Raw genomic sequence first — 16,190 nt, 5'->3', positions numbered from 1 at the left:
GATGATAAAGGGTCAATACATCAAGAAGATAAAACAAACATAAATATATATGCACATAACATCAGAGCATCCAGGTTTCAAGAAAATCTAAACAAACCTAAAGAGAGAAATAGGAAACAATACAAAATAGTAGGGGATCTCAATACCTCACTTCCAACAGCAAATAGATCATTGACACAGAAAATCAATTAAAGAAACAATGGACCTGAAACAAACTTTAGACCAAATGAACCCAACAGACATCTCCAGAATATCCCATGCAATAACAGTAGAATACACATTCTTCTCAAGTGCAAATGGGATATTTTCCAGGATAGATCACATGACAGTCACAAAACAAGCTAAGCAAATTTAAGACTGAAATCACACCAAGTATCTTTTCCAATCACAATGAAATTAGAAACCAATAACAAGAGGAAAGCTGGAAAAAACATAAATATGTGGAGATTAAACAGCATGGTCCTGAATGGGTCAACACAGAAATCAAAAGGGAAATCAAAAAATATTTTTTAATAAATGAAAATGAAAGCACAACACATCAAAACCTACGGGAGACTGCAAAAGCAGTTGTAAGAAGGAAGTTTATAGTGATTCACGCCTCTACCTCAAGAAACAAGAAATAGCTCAGACACCTCACTTTATACCTCAAGGAGCTAGAAAAAGAACAAACTGAACCCAAATTAGCAGAAGAAAGGAATTAACAAAGACCAGATAAATACATGAAATAAAGACTGACCGAAAATACAAAAGATCATTGAAACTAAGAGCTGATTTTTTAAAAGATTAAAAAAGTCGACAGGGCGCCTGGGTGGCTCAGTCGGTTAAACATCCGACTTTAGCTCAGGTCATGATCTCACAGTTTGTGAGTTCAAGCCCCATATCCGGTTCTGTGCTGAGAGCTTGGAGCCTGGAGCCTGTTTCAGATTCTGTGTCTCCCTCTCTCTCTCTGCCCCTCCCCCACTCACAGTCTGTCTCTCAAAAATAAATAAACATTTAAAAAAATTTTTTAGGGGCGCCTGGGTGGCTCAGTCGGTTGAGCATCCAACTTCGGCTTAGGTCATGATCTCACGGTCCGTGAGTTCAAGCCCCGCGTCGGGCTCTGTGCTGACAGCTCGGAGCCTGGAGCCTGTTTCGGATTCTGTGTCTCCCTCTCTCTGACCCTCCCCCGTTCATGCTCTGTCTCTCTCTGTCTCAAAAATAAATAGACGTTAAAAAAATTTTTTAAAAAGGTTGACAAACTTTTAGAGTAACACAGACATGGAGAGAGAGTACTCAAATAAATGAAACAAGAAATTAAAGAGGAGATATTATAGCTGATACCACAGAAATACAAAGGATCATGAGAGACTACTATGAACAATTATACACCAACAAAGTGGATAACCTGGAAGAAATACATTCCTAGAAACATGAAGAAATCGAAAATCTGAACAGACCAAGGTCAGTAAAGAGATGGAAACAGTAATGAGAAACCTGTCAACAAAGAAAAGCCAAAGACCAAATGGCTTCACTGGTGAATTCTTCCAAATATTTAAAGAGTTAATGGCGGGGCGCCTGGGTGGCTCAGTCGGTTAAGCGGCCGACTTCGGCTCAGGTCACGATCTCGCGGTCCGTGAGTTCAAGCCCCGAGTCAGGCTCTGTGCCGACAGCTCAGAGCCTGGAGCCTGCTTCAGATTCTGTGTCTCCCTCTCTCTCTGCCCCTCCCCTGTTCATGCTCTGTCTCTCTCTGTCTCAAAAATAAATAAACGTTAAAAAAAAAATTTTTTTTAAATAAAGAGTTAATGGCAATCTTGAAACTTTTCCAAAAAATTGAAAAGGAGGAAATACTACCAAACTTATATTATGATAGCAGTATTCTGATACTACAGCCAGATGAGGATACTATAAGAAAAGAAAATTACGGATCATTATCCCTGATGCATATAGATACAAAAATGCTCAACAAAATATGGCAAACCAAATTCAGCAGAACATTAAAAAGATCATTCACCCTGATTAAATGGGAATTATCCCTGGGATGTAAGGGATAAAAGGAGTAAAACTGCTTTTGTTTGTATATACGATCCTATATACAAAATATCCTAAGAATTCCATCAAGAAACTTCTAGAACTAATCAACAAATTCAATAAAGTTGCAGCATACACAATTATCATACAGAAAATCATTTTATTTCTATACACTACCAACAAAACATCTGAAAAAGGAACAAAGAAAACAATTCCATTCACAATAGCATCAAAACCACTGAAACACTTAGGAATAAATCTAATCAAGGAAGTAAAATGCCCATACACTGAAAACTACAAGACTTTGATGAAAAAAATTAAGGACACAAACAAATGGAAAGATACTTTGTATTCACGGATCCGGATAATTAATATTATCTAGTCTAGTTAAAACGTCTAGTCTAGTGAAAGCCATCTATAGATTCAATGCAATCCCTATCAAAATTCCAATGACATTTTCTACAAAAATAGAAAAAGCAATAATAAAATTTGTATGACACTACAAAAGGCCCTAAAGAGCCAAAGCAATCCTGAGAAAAAAAGAACAAAACCAGAGCAACACGCTCCCTGATTTCAAATTATACTACAAAGTTATAGTAATGAAAATAGTGGTATTGGGATAAAAATAGAAACACATATCAGTGGAGCAGAATTGGAAGCCCAGAAATCTTGCATATGGTCAACAAATGTTTCACAAGGGAGCCAAGAATAGTCAACAGAGACGGAATAGTCCTTTCAAAATGGTGTTGGGAAAATATAACCACATGTGGGAGAATGTGGTTCTTACCCTTAACTTACACCACTAATAAAAATGAAATCAAAATGGATTAGAAACTTAAAAAAAATTTTTTAACGTTCATTTACTTTCAAGAAAGAGAGACAGAGAGCAAGCGGGGGAGGGGCAGAGAGAGAGGGAGACACAGAATCCGAGGCAGGCTCCAGGCTCCGAGCTGTCAGCACAGAGCCTGACACGGGGCTCGAACTCAAGAACTGAGATCGTGACTTGAGCCGAAGTCAGACACTTAACTGACTAAGCCACCCAGGTGCCCCAATGGATTAAAGACTTTAAAAAGACCTGAAAATATAAAACTCCTAGAAAAAAAACATAGGGATAAAACTTGACATTGGTGCCAGCAACGATTTTCTGGCTATCAGAGCAAGAGCACAAGCAGCAAAATTAAAGGTAAATAAGTGGGACTACATCAAACTTAAAAGCTTTCTGCTTTTTTCCTTAAGTTTATTTCTTTATTTTGAGAGGGGGAGAGAGAGAGAGAGAGAGAGAGAACACCATGGAGTGGGGGAGGGTCAGAGAGAGAATCCCAAGCAGGTTCCACACCACGGCACAGAGGCTGATGTGGGGCTTGAACTCAGGAACCACGAGCTCATGGCCTGAGCCAAGATCAAGTGTTGGCCACTTAACCGACTGAGCCATCCAGGTACCCCTGCTTTCTGCTTTTTAAAAAAGATTTTTTTTCCAGACGTGCAAAAACATTTGTTAATAAAATGAAAAGGTAACCTACAGAATGGAAGAAAATATTTATAAATCACATATAAGGAATTAATATCTAAAGTGTATAAAGAATTACTACAACTCAATAGCAAAAACAAACAAACAAACAAACAAACCCTAACAACCAGACTTAAAAATGGGCAGAAGAAGTGAATAGACAGTTTCCAAAGAAGACATATAAATGGCCAGCAGGCACGCGAAAAGGGGCTTGACATCACTAATCATCAGGGAAATGCAAATCAAAAGCACAATGAAATATCACCTCACACTTGGTAAAACAATTATATCAAGAAGACAAGAGATATCCGGTATTGAGAAGGATTTGGAGAAAAGGGAACCCTAGTGCGCTGTTGGTAAGAATGCAAATTGGTGATGCCGCTATGGAAAATAGAACGGAGGTTCCCCAAAACGTTAAAAATAGACCTACCACATGACCCAGCAACACCGCTTCCGGTTTTATATCCAAAGACATTGAAATTAGGATATCGTTAGGGATATCTGCATTACTATATTCCTTGCAGCATAACTACAATAGTCCAGATATGGAAACCACCTAACTGTCCGTCAGTGGACGAATGGATAAGGAAGATACGGTATACACATACAATGGAATATTATTTAAACATGAGAACGAAGAAAATCTTGCCATTTGGAACCCCTTGGATGGACGTTGAGGGCATTAGGCTAAATGAAACAGGTCAGGCAGAGAAAGATAAATACTGTATGATATCACTTGTTTGTGGAATTAAAAAAAAAAAAAAATGACAAACTGAGGAACAGAGAGAGTTGGATGATGGTTACCAGGGGCTGGGAAGCGGGGGGGAATGGGGAGATATTGGCCAAAGGGTACACACAAACTTCCGGAAACAGACAGCAATACAATAATAGAAGGAGACTTCAGCGCCCCACTTGCAACAACAGATTGATCATCCAGACAGAAAATGAATAAGGAGACGCTGGACTTAAATGACACACGGAGCTAACACACATTTTACAAAACACTCCACCCAAGAACAACATAATACACATTCTTCTCACGTGTGCATGGAAAATTCTTCGGGAGAGAGCATATTTTAGACTACAAAACAAGTCTTAATAAATTTAAGCGATTGAAATCATATTAAGCATCTTTTCTGACCACATTGGTATAAATCTAGAAATCAGTTGCAAGACAAAAACTGAAAAGTTCACAAATGTATGAGGTTAAACAACATGCTCCTGTATACATACATACTACATGCTACACGCAGCATATAGTTTTTTGTTTTTTGGGTTTTTTTTAATTTTTTTTTTTTTAATGCTTATTTATCCTTGAGACAGAGACAAAACATGAACGGGGGAGGGTCAGAGAGAGGGAGACACAGAATCCAAAACAGGCTCCAGGCTCGGAGCTGTCAGCACAGAGCCCGACGCGGGGCTCGAACTCACGGACTGTGAGATCATGACCTGAGCCGAAGTCGGCCGCTCAACCAACTGAGCCACCCAGGCGCCCCTAGTTTTTAAATTATTATTCATTGAGCCCCTGTACGTCTTTTGATTGCGGAATATAGTCCATTTCATTTAAAGAAATTATCATTATCATTTTATTGTGGTATACTTCACATACCATAAAATAATGTTTTAGCCAATGAGTCAAAAAAGAAATCAAAATAGGGGTGCCCGGGTGATTCAGTCAGTTAAGCTGACCAACTCTTGACTTTGGCTCAGGTCATGATCTCATGGTTTGTGAGTTCGAGCCCCGCATCCGGGTCTGTGCTGGCAGTGCGGAGCCTGCTTGGGATTCTCTGTCTCCCTCTCTCTCTGCCCCGTCTCTCTCTCTCTCTCTCTCTCTCTCTCTCTCTCTCTCTCACACACACACACACACACACACAAATAAGTAAATAAACGTTAAAAATAAATTCAAAAAAAAGGATGTTGGTCAGAGAACCCTTTCACATTAGCAAACTAACACGCAGCAGCCAGGCCCAGAAATGAAAATGATTCTATGGAATGTAAACCTGAAAGGTTTGTTAGAGTGAGGGATCCAGGATAGCGCGCTATTCAAAACTTCACAGCGCACTATTGCAAAGCCTGTTAGTTGAGAAGATTCTCAGCCGTGCATGCTTTTGCCTTATTCCATCTCCTCCACACCACGGGATTCTGGGTTCTGCCATTTTCCTTTTAATGGCTTTTGTCAGGCAGTATCTCACAGATGAATTATTGCCCTAAAGTGAAAGAAACATTTCAGCCTCAAATCTTGTGTCAAAACTTAGCAAAGAAACAGTTCATTGCCTTCAACGTATTTGGACTCATCCTAAAGATGGAACCTGAAAAAGATATATAGGAAATAAACATACCAGGGAAATCCCTCAGGAAGAAACCAGGAAGGAGATGGAAATAAAAGTGAATCACTTGATTAGTCGCAAATCTTTTTTTTTTTTAAGTTTATTTATTTTGAGAAAGAAAGAGAGAGAGCAGGGGAGGGGCAGAGCGAGAGGGAGAGAGAGAGAATCCCAAGCAGGCTCCATGCTGTGAGCATGGAGCCCATCTCGGGGGTTCGATCTTAAAAAGTGTAAGATCATGATCGGAGTAGAAACAAAGAGTCCCACTCTTGGGGCACCTGGGTGGCTCAGTCAGTTAAGTCTCTGACTCTTGATTTCCGCTCCGGTCATAATCTCACAGTTTTGGGGGTTGGAGCCCCATGTGGCAGGCTCTGAGTTGACAGCCTGCTTGGGATTCTCTCTCTCTCTCCCTCAGCACCCCTCTCTAAAAAACCAATATTAAACACACACACACACACACACACACACACACACACACAGAGGAGTCTGATGCTTAACCAACTGAGCCACCCAGGCGCCCCTAGGTGCAAATATTTAGAAAGCCTCTACTCCTTTCACTAATTCCACAATGTGCCTGTTATGTACCAGGGACTTTCCCCAGGCCCTGGGGAAAAGGCAGTGGGCAAAATAGGTCCAAATTACCCACCTTCCTAGTGTTGACCTTGCCTTACGGAAAATCATTTTCAACAAATACTTATACATTTAATGAATATTGCCTACGAAGAATTCCTGGATCATAAAGAAGAAAAATGGGAGGACATAATCCAGTCTGGGGCTGGCGTAGGGATGAGGAGGAAGGAAGGAATGACTGAGAAGGTGAGTAGGAGTTGTCTGCCCCACCATTTCCCTACCATGTGCCGGGAGATTCAGAGAACAATATGAGGTTGCATAGTTAGTAAATGACTCACCAATTAGATGACACAGGGTCCCTTTCGAATGTGACAGAGACTCGGTATTTTACAAGATATTTCTCTCCTTCCTTGTTCTAAGACAATGTTATGAAAGGGAGAACATAAAAATGACAAACTCATGCTCACAGACTCAAAGTATTAAGAAAGGAATCTACACTCTTCCAGAGAGAAAAACAAAATACAGATCTCCTCAAAAGAAAGAAATGAAGCTGAGGTGTGACTTCTTATCATTGTACCTGGTTTGCTAGAAATAAATGAAATTATACCTTCATCGGTCAGCAGGCCTATGTTTTCTCACCTCAGGGAAGGTTTGTGCTACGGGGCCAAAAAGAAAAAGTTCCTCGTAACGAACACTATCCCTTTTCCCCTTTGTTTTTCGGAAGATGGTGATACTTGGAGTGATTAATCTAAAGGGCACATAAAGGGGCACCTGGGTGGCTCAGTAGGTTAATGGGCCGACCTCAGCTCAGGTCATGATCTCGCGTTCTGTGAGTTCAAGCCCCGCGTCCGGCTGTGTGCTGACAGCTCAGAGCCTGGAGCCTGCTTCGGATTCTGTGTCTCCCTCTCTCTCTGCCCCTCCCCTGCTTATGCTCTGTCTCTCTCTGTCTCAAAAATAAACAAAACATTAAAAAAAATTAAAGGGCACATAAAGAGGTAGAGTCTTAGGAAGATTTTCAAAGACTTTGACATGAACAAAAGTTGTCAAATTCCAGTAACCCTGAGAACTTAGACACTGCCTCCTGACAAAGATCTCCAAAGTGGATAGACCTGAGAGAAGAATAACGGTTGAGTTCATCCAGAGAAACTGGACTGTTGTCACAGAAAATCTGATGCCATCCACCACCCAGATCCCACACAGGCTGGAACATTGTGACAAGAATTGGTGACCCCACTGAAGATGCACTGAAGATCAAGAGTCCCTCTCTCTTTTACTGGACAACACATAAGCTTCTTGGATCTTCCTGTAATTGCAGTGGGGGGAACGAAGGCCCAACATGACGGAGACCGAATTTCCTACCCGCCAGGCTGGGCACCAGAGTCTCAGAAGCAGATTTATTTTTACTTAAAAACGTGCAGCGATTTGCACACTTAAGTTTGCAGACAAAGAGACACACCCACAGCAACAAAGAGAAAGACGCAGTATACAAGAAACAGTAGCTGTAACCAGGAGAGTCAGCAAGGGAAGTCCTCGGGTGGTTACTGAGAAGAGGGACGGGTCCACTATGGGGCAGCAGAAGAAGGGCACTGAGAAAACCAAATTAAAGCTGAGTGCTGTGTAAGAGACACATTAATTAGAAGGGTTGAAAAATAAGGGCATAACAGAAATAGGTTGTCCAAGAAAAAGCAATTGGCCATGCTGGGAGCGGGGGGAGCTATATGAGAAGCTAGAGTTCAATTAGGAAGCAAATTAACACGCAGCTTGAGTCAAAATAACTTACGGTGGGGCAGCTGAGTGGCTCAGTTAGCTGAGGGTCTGACTCTTGATTTTGGCTCAGGTCATGATCTCACGGTTGCGGAGGTGGCACCCCACATCGGGCTCTGCGCTGACAGCACGGATCCTGCTTGGGATTCTCTCTCTCCTCTCTCTCTGTCCTTCCCCTGCTTTCGCGTACCCACTTGTTCTCTCTCATTCTCAAAATAAATAAACATTAAAAAAATAAAATAAAATACCTAATGGGATCTAAGCAAATAGAATCCATTTGACCTTAGTGAAAGGAGCAATCCCCTCTAAACAAATCAGAATCAAGATATGGGACCTATAGAGAAGGAAACATAATCTTAGCCCATCTTTTGGCCCAAAAGAGTGGTGATCATGTAAAAGTTTACTGACTAGGGTTGACCCTTGTACAAAACATGGGCACTTGATCATAGCTGTAGTATACATAGAAAGTGAATGTCGATGCGTTAAAAAAAAAATTTTTTTAAAAAAGGGGGGGCGCCTGGGTGGCTCAGTCGGTTGAGCGTCCGACTTCAGCTCAGGTCAAGATCTTGCGGTCCATGAGTTCGAGCCCCGCATCGGGCTGTGTGCTGACAGCTCAGAGCCTGGAGCCTGCTTCGGATTCTGTGTCTCCCTCTCTCTCTCTGCCCCTCCCCTGCTCATACTCTGTCTCTCTCTCTCTCTCTCTCTCTCTCTCTCAAAAATAAATAAACACTAAAATTTTTTTAAAAGGACTAACAAGAAATAAGGACATGTTTAGTATGAAAATCAAACAGGAGAATCATAAAAGAAGAAGGAGGAGGAGAAGAAGAAGAAGAAAGAGGAGGAGGAGGAGGAGTAGAAGAAGGAGAAGAAAAGAGTGCGCAAGAGGCAGAGAGAGGAACGATGTACACCAACAATGATGATGAGGAAACCAACATGGGCAAACAGGATGGAAACAACGGCAACAATCCAATGACTCAATGGGAACCCGCAGCTTCCTCTTTGGTGGAGTAAGTAAAGAGCACTAATCTGGGGGCACGTGGGTGGCTCAGTCGGTTAAGCGTCTGACTTCGGCTCAGGTCCTGATCTCGCGGTTTGTGAGTTCGAGCCCCACGTCAGGCTCTGTGCCTGGAGCCTGCTTCAGATTCTGTGTCTGCTCTCCCCCTGCTCATGCTCTGTCTCTCAGTAATAAATAAACATTTTTAAAAAAAAAGAAAAGAAAGAGCAGGAAATAAATAATTTAAAAAAAAAAAAAAAAGCACTAATCTGGGGCAGTGTGCTTCTTGGAGGTCAGACAGGCCAGAGTAAACCAGAAGTGGTTATGAGTGAATACGCCTAGACCAACAGTAAAAACCACTTTTCTTTCCATGAGTGCTGTGGTCTACCACCGGAAGATGAAATCCACTGGAAACAGACATTAGACACTTACACTTCTATTTCTTTCAGACTGTAACACACACTTAATTCCCATTTTCAGGTTGTAACTATTCCCCCAAACCACTGTATATTTTTATATTCCATTCTAATCCTTCCTAGATTGGTCTTTTCCTACTTTGTATTGTCTGTATAACCTGTATATTAGATTAAGGTTTTTCATTTGCCAATGATAGAAAGAATCCTACTAAAAACTCCCAGAGAAAAATAAGTGTATAACATGGCTGTTCATGCATTTCACAGAATCCAAGGAGATGAACAACCACGTTTCCATAAGTGTGAACCAAGGTAGCTTGGGGGATCACAGACACAAGCGTATTCGGATCTTAAACCTAGGGCTCTGCGGTCAACAAGGTTTGATTCCTAAAACCAGGCCATGTGTCTCACAGTTCATACTCCGAATCCTTGAGACAGACTTGGATTGTACAGCCTAGACCAAGTAGAGACAAAGGAAGAGAGAGTTGGGTAATCACAAACGTGATTACCAAGCTCTCGGTGGACAAATGCGAAAAGAAAAGAGACAGCAGAGAGCTAAGGAGGATAGCCCTGAACATCCCATTTCACCTCCATGTTTCCCATTGCCCAAAGATCGTCTTAGAAAATATGCATAGCTTACGGTTCGCTTATTTACTTGGCTGTAGTGTATACTAGTCAGATTTTTGAGATGCCAGAAAGTGGACTGGGAAAGGTTAATCTTTCTATGACAAAGTCAGGTATCAAAATCCCAAAAGGTCAGCTAGGTGGGCTGAAAGTAGCAAGAAGCAACTGAGCATGAAGGAATATTAAAATTTGCATTTGTGGGGCACCTGGGTGGCTCAGTCAGTTAAGTGTCAGACTCTTGATTTGGGCCCGGTCGTGATCTCACAGTTCGTGGGTTCAAGCCTCACGTCAGGCTCCATGTTGACAATGCAGAGCATGCTTGAGATTCTCTCTCTCGCCCTCTCTCCGTCCCTCCACGCCCAAAATAAATAAATAAACATTTATTTATTTTGTTTTTAACTTTATTTATTTTTGAGACAGAGAGAGACAGAGCACGAATGGGGGAGGGTCAGAGAGAGAGGGAGACACAGAATCTGAAACAGGCTCCAGACTCTGAGCCATCAGCACAGAGCCTGACACGGGGCTTGAACTCACGGACCGCGAGATCATGACCTGAGCCGAAGTCGGACGCTTAACCGACTGAGCCACCCAGGCGCCCCAATAAATAAACACTTAAAATAGTAATAATAATAATAATAATAATAAAATTTTTATTTGTGTCCAGAGATGTAATTGTCACAGTAAACAGTGCTTTGGGAAAACATCCTCAACACATCCAAGGCTCTGCTACCATACCTATCCACAATCGGGTTGACTTCATTTCCACTTCACAAGTGCCATGGAGATAGAGATTATAAAATATATAAACTCATAGAGCAGAAAATTACATAAAAATGATAAAGCAGAAAATTATTTTTATTATTCAATAAACACATATGTCATATTTACATATTCTGAATCTAGAATACGTTTCTGTCCCAGAAAAGACAAGTGAAAAGGCTCAGCTTAAGCCCCTGCACATCCGTATTATTAGCCAGTTGGACAAAGACAGCATAAAATCTTTTTTTTTTTTTTCTTTTAAAGAGAGAGAGAGAATGAGTGTTCAATCAGTAGAGGGAATGGCAGAGAGAATCTTAAGCAGGCTTGATGCCCAGTGTGGAAGCCGACATGGGACTCAACCCCACGACCCTGGGATCATGACCAGAGCTGAAATCAAGAGTTAGACACTCAACCAACTGAGCCACCCAGGTGCCCCCAACATAAAATCTTTTAGGGAGTAATTAAACATTGGATCATACACCTCTTTAATGTGTGGCAATTTTATTTTATTGGATTTTACTGGAGAGTGGTCTAATTTTATCTTTATAATTCAATTAAAAAAAAAACCCTGTACATTACAACTATAAACACCAAATTATATGAAAACAAAGAAAAATCTTAATAAAACACATTGTTTCCTACATGTACCCACCCTGGCATTATGTTATAGATACCTCAAAATCTTTCGATTGGATCACTTTGCACAAAAGACAATTAAAATGTTTAAATAACTAAGGATTCTTGGTTTAATCAAGCTACACTTTTCTCCTTATAAATTCTGTTTTGTATTTGATAACAAAGAACAAAATCAGTGATTTGCATCCCGAATATTCCCCTTTTTTAAACCTCATAGGTACAAACTAAATTACAGAAACACCTCAATTTTAGAAGGCAAAAAAACCCCAAAATTGCATTTAAAAACAAAATTGCTTCAGGGTGCCAGGTGGCTCAGTCGGTTAAGCATCTGATTCTTGACTTGGATCAGGTCATGATCTCACAGCTGGTGAGATCAAGCCCCCTGCTTGAAATTCTCTCTCTCCCTCTCTCTCTGCCCCTGCTTATGCCCTCTCTTGCTCTCAAAATAACTAAAGAAACTCTTAAAAATAAAATAAATTTTAAAAATTTTAAAAATTGCTTCATTCATGCATGGAAAGCCAATAAAACAGGGATTATTTTAGAGAATACTAAAAGTTTCTCTGAAAAATTCAAAAGCACAAGTTAGGGAAAATGTTTATTTCACTTACTTAGTAAAAAGTTTTAGGTTTTGGCTATAAGACAGGCTCTGTATAGAGATTTATACAGTATAGTCACTGCCATCAAGGGTCACCTAATTCAACATAAAAACTATTCCACTTGGAATCACTGTATTTCATAATCTCTATCCAGGAGCAGAGTCATTGTTAAAAACTATTAGGGGTGCCTGGGTGGCTCAGTCGGTTGAGCATCCGACTTCAGCTCGGGTCATGATCTCGTGGTCCGTGAGTTCGAGCCCCGCGTCGGGCTCTGTGCGGACAGCTCAGAGCCTGGAGCCTGCTTCAGATTCTGTATCTCGCTCTCTCGCTGACCCTCCCCCGTTCATGCTTTGTCTCAAAAATAAGTAAACGTTAAAAAAAATTAAAAAAAAAAAACTATTATACCTTTTATTCTAAAATTTGTAGACCTAAACATTCTCTCTTCCTGAGTGGAGTGCCATGCGCACTGATGATTTTAAATCAGTTTTAGTATTTTAAAGAGAGAAATAAAAAAAAATTAAAAAAATAATAAAAATAATAAAATAAAAATAAAGAGAGAAATAATACTCATCTACTTATTTATCCATTCCAGAAATACAGATTGAGTTCTTATTTTTGCAAGGCAGAGCATTGCCTTAATTTTATAGAATTAAGTCCTGATACCTGTACTTGAAAACTTCACAGGGAATTCGTACTTACAATGTCCAAAAATGAGCTCTTGGTGTCCTGTCTGAAATAGTCTTATGCTGCAGGTCTCTTCATATCCGGAAAATTAAAAAAAAAAAAAAAAAATTAACGGTAAATTGAAATCTTGTCATTCCTCAACTCAAAAGCCTTCAATGGCTTTCTATCTCACCGAGAATAACGTTTAAAAGTCCTCATCATGGCCTACAAAGTATCACATGATCTGGCCCCTCTACCTCAGGGACCTTCTCCCTGCAAACACATCCACTCACAGTGGCCTTTTATTTGAAGCAATCCTCAAGATTTAGAGTCTTTGTTTTCAACATGACTTAGCCTGGACCCTCCCCTCGGATGTCTGCCTGGCTCAGTTTTTTTCTTCCTTGAAGGTGCCGCTCAAATGTCACTTTAACAGAGAGGCTTCCTAAGTAAGCACCTATGTAAATCAGTATCCCTCCATTACCCTCTATTTCTTCATCCCGTTTTTATGTTTCTCCAAAACACTTATCATATGATACATGATGTATTTATTTGTTTAATTACTGTTTCATCCCATTCGAATATAATATGTACGAGAACAGGAACTCTGATTTTTGGCTACTTTATACCCCCCTAGGAGAAAACGTTCACATAACATGCAACGTAGGTTTTCTGAATGAGTATTAGATGAGGCACAGGCTAGACATAGTTTGTATCAACAACGCTTGTTTGTTTTCTGAATTACACATTAAATTCTGTATTGCCATACAAGCTTGAGCGTCCAAGAGCTGCAGCCTATGTGAGTATTTGCCAAACAGATCACAAAATACTATTGTGGCAGTTACTTAGAAGTACCACCAAAAATTAATTTATCCAAAGGATACCGGTGTGCTGTTTTGAAGGGGCACATGCACCCCAATGTTTATAACAGCACTACGGACAATTGCCAAAGTATGGAAAAAGCCCAAATGTCCATTGACAGGTGAGTGGATAAGGAAGATGTGGTATATATTTATATATATATATATATATATATATATATATATATATATATATTTATATATATATATATATATACACACACACACACACACACACAATGGAGTATTACTCAGTAATCAAAAAGAATGAAGTCTTGCCATTTGCAACTACGTGGATGGAACTGGAGGGTATTATGCTAAGCGAAATTAGTCAGAGAAAGACAAATATATCACTTCACTCATATGTGGAATTTAAGATACAAAACAGATGAACATAAGGGAAAGGAAGCAAAAATAAAAACAAGGAGGTGGGCAAGACATAAGAGACTCCTAAATATAGAGAACAAAGTGAGGGTTGCTGGAGGGGTTGTGGGGGGAGGGATGGGCTAAACGGACAAGGGCATTAAGGAAGACACTTGTTGGGATGAACACTGGGTGTTATATGTAGGGGATGAATCGCTGGACTCTATTCTTGAAATCATTATTGCACTACATGCTAAGGAACTTGGATGCAAGTTAAAAAATAAAATAAATAAATGAATAAAAAGAAGTACCACCAAAAATTAGTTGGAAAAACCCTACATATCCTATAATTACCCCACTCTGAAGATTCACGATGCAGGTGGTCCCATAAAGAAGAGTCCTGAGATTCTTCCATACATTCCTCTTAAAGTTGAATAAGACACCATTCTGAAATTAATTTGAATGGTGAACACTTTTTTCTTGGTACACCTGGTGATAACTGCATCCTTTAGAGCTGCCTTCAACAAACCACCAAAGTTTTGGTCATAAGGCCCAGGTTAGGCCATCAGTTTCCCAAGCAGTAAGAACTCACTGATACCCTGGTGAGCTCAGCTCTGAACTCCACTGATGGTTGCAGTGTTTCAAGAACCAACCTAAAAAAAAAAAAAAAAAAAAAAAAAAAGAGAACCAACCTAGCCCGTTCTGATTTGGTCAGGAAATTCACAAAGAAGAGTCAAGCAATCATCTTAGTAATTAAGTTAAAATTGCAGGGGATCATGACAACTAGATCATTTATATTGCAGATAGGCAGGCAAAAAGCTATCTTTAAAATGTGTTCACTTCCTCCCACCCACACGTGATCTGATTTCTTTGAAGTGAAATGTATCACTGTTCATTATATTCCAGATTGACCATGTGGGGAACTGAAGCCGTATTCTACTTTTCGCCACCTTCTGTATTCTCAGAAAACAAATGATATTAACAAGAGACTCTCCACAACTCTGAACGTCACTTGTAGTAAGAAAACACATGACTCAGAGAAACCACACTGCCTTAAAAGAATCGCGTAATCATCCAATCATCTTGATGAGTTCTCATCATCTTGATTTATTTAAAACCCTCAGCCCCCATCCAAATAACAGATTGAAGTCTAAGACTCTCCTTTCTTTTACTGTAATAATTATGAAAACAATGTTCTAGATGTGATAGTTCAGCATCCCCAGGGAGTGTTTTCAGGACTTTTATATGCTAACTCCATAGTTCACACCATTTCTCTTCTATTTCCTCCTATAAAAGAGGATAGCAGATGAGCACCTGTCTAAGATAGCAGTCATCATAAAATTATGGAGACTGGTGTTCGAGCTAAGGCCTGAAGATGGACAGGAATTTGCTGGACCTATTGGGCAAGACATCAACACTTTGGCATTATTTTTTTTTCTTAATAGTAGAAAGTACATACAGAAGTGACTTTGAAATGAAATAATGCATGTGAAGATCTTAGCATTTTAGAAAACACTCATTAAGGGTTCAGTTTCACACTCACTCGGGTATCTAATATCTATTATATTGACTCCGGAGGCAAGAAAGATCCCATTTTCACAGCTTTTCACACAAATAAGACCCAAAAAACTTAACACCAAGCACCACCAGCGTCTTTGCCACAGTTTACTGTATCAACTGTATCAACTCCCTTCAACTTGACACAGTCTCTGTGAATTTCAGCACAGAGATGGGAGATAGGAACCGAAACGATTCATTCCCCAGGGAATAAAGGAGACTTCACTAGCTATGGGTCACCTGGAGACCACGCCTCCGATTTGGTTTTTACTGGCCCCAAGTTGAATGGCTACATATGGCAACAAGAACAAAGGACTATATAGAACGCTAGGAACATCCCAATTCAATTAAATTACTTACTAAGCTTAATTTTACAGTATTAAAGTAATTTTGGGGGGTGCTTGGGTGGCTCAGTCAGTTGGGCGTCTGACTCTTGATTTCAGCTCAGGTCGTGATCTCACCGTTGGTGGTTTCCAGCCCCACATCGGGTTCTGCACTGATATTGCGGAGCCTGCTTGGGATTCTCTCTCTTCCTCTCCCTCTCTGCCCCTTCCCT

General features: G+C 40.2%; 1 protein-coding gene across 2 annotated transcripts in view; it reads right to left on the bottom strand.

Annotated features, from left to right (window-relative positions):
- CLEC4D (C-type lectin domain family 4 member D) overlaps positions 1-16,190 on the bottom strand; it is a 31,453-nt gene that overhangs the window by 14,543 nt on the left and 720 nt on the right. The window contains exon 2 of one of the 2 annotated variants that reach the window (XM_058743808.1): positions 12,894-12,950. The gene's annotated coding sequence lies outside the window, so the exon portion shown is untranslated. Of the gene's footprint in view, positions 1-8,188; positions 8,596-12,893; positions 12,951-16,190 lie in introns of those variants that run through there. The other variant, XM_058743810.1, reaches the window with a different exon arrangement.

The sequence above is a fragment of the Neofelis nebulosa genome, chromosome 8 (assembly GCF_028018385.1).
Source record: "Neofelis nebulosa isolate mNeoNeb1 chromosome 8, mNeoNeb1.pri, whole genome shotgun sequence".
NCBI lineage: Eukaryota > Metazoa > Chordata > Mammalia > Carnivora > Felidae > Neofelis > Neofelis nebulosa.
This window is presented reverse-complemented; position numbering and strand designations above follow the sequence as displayed.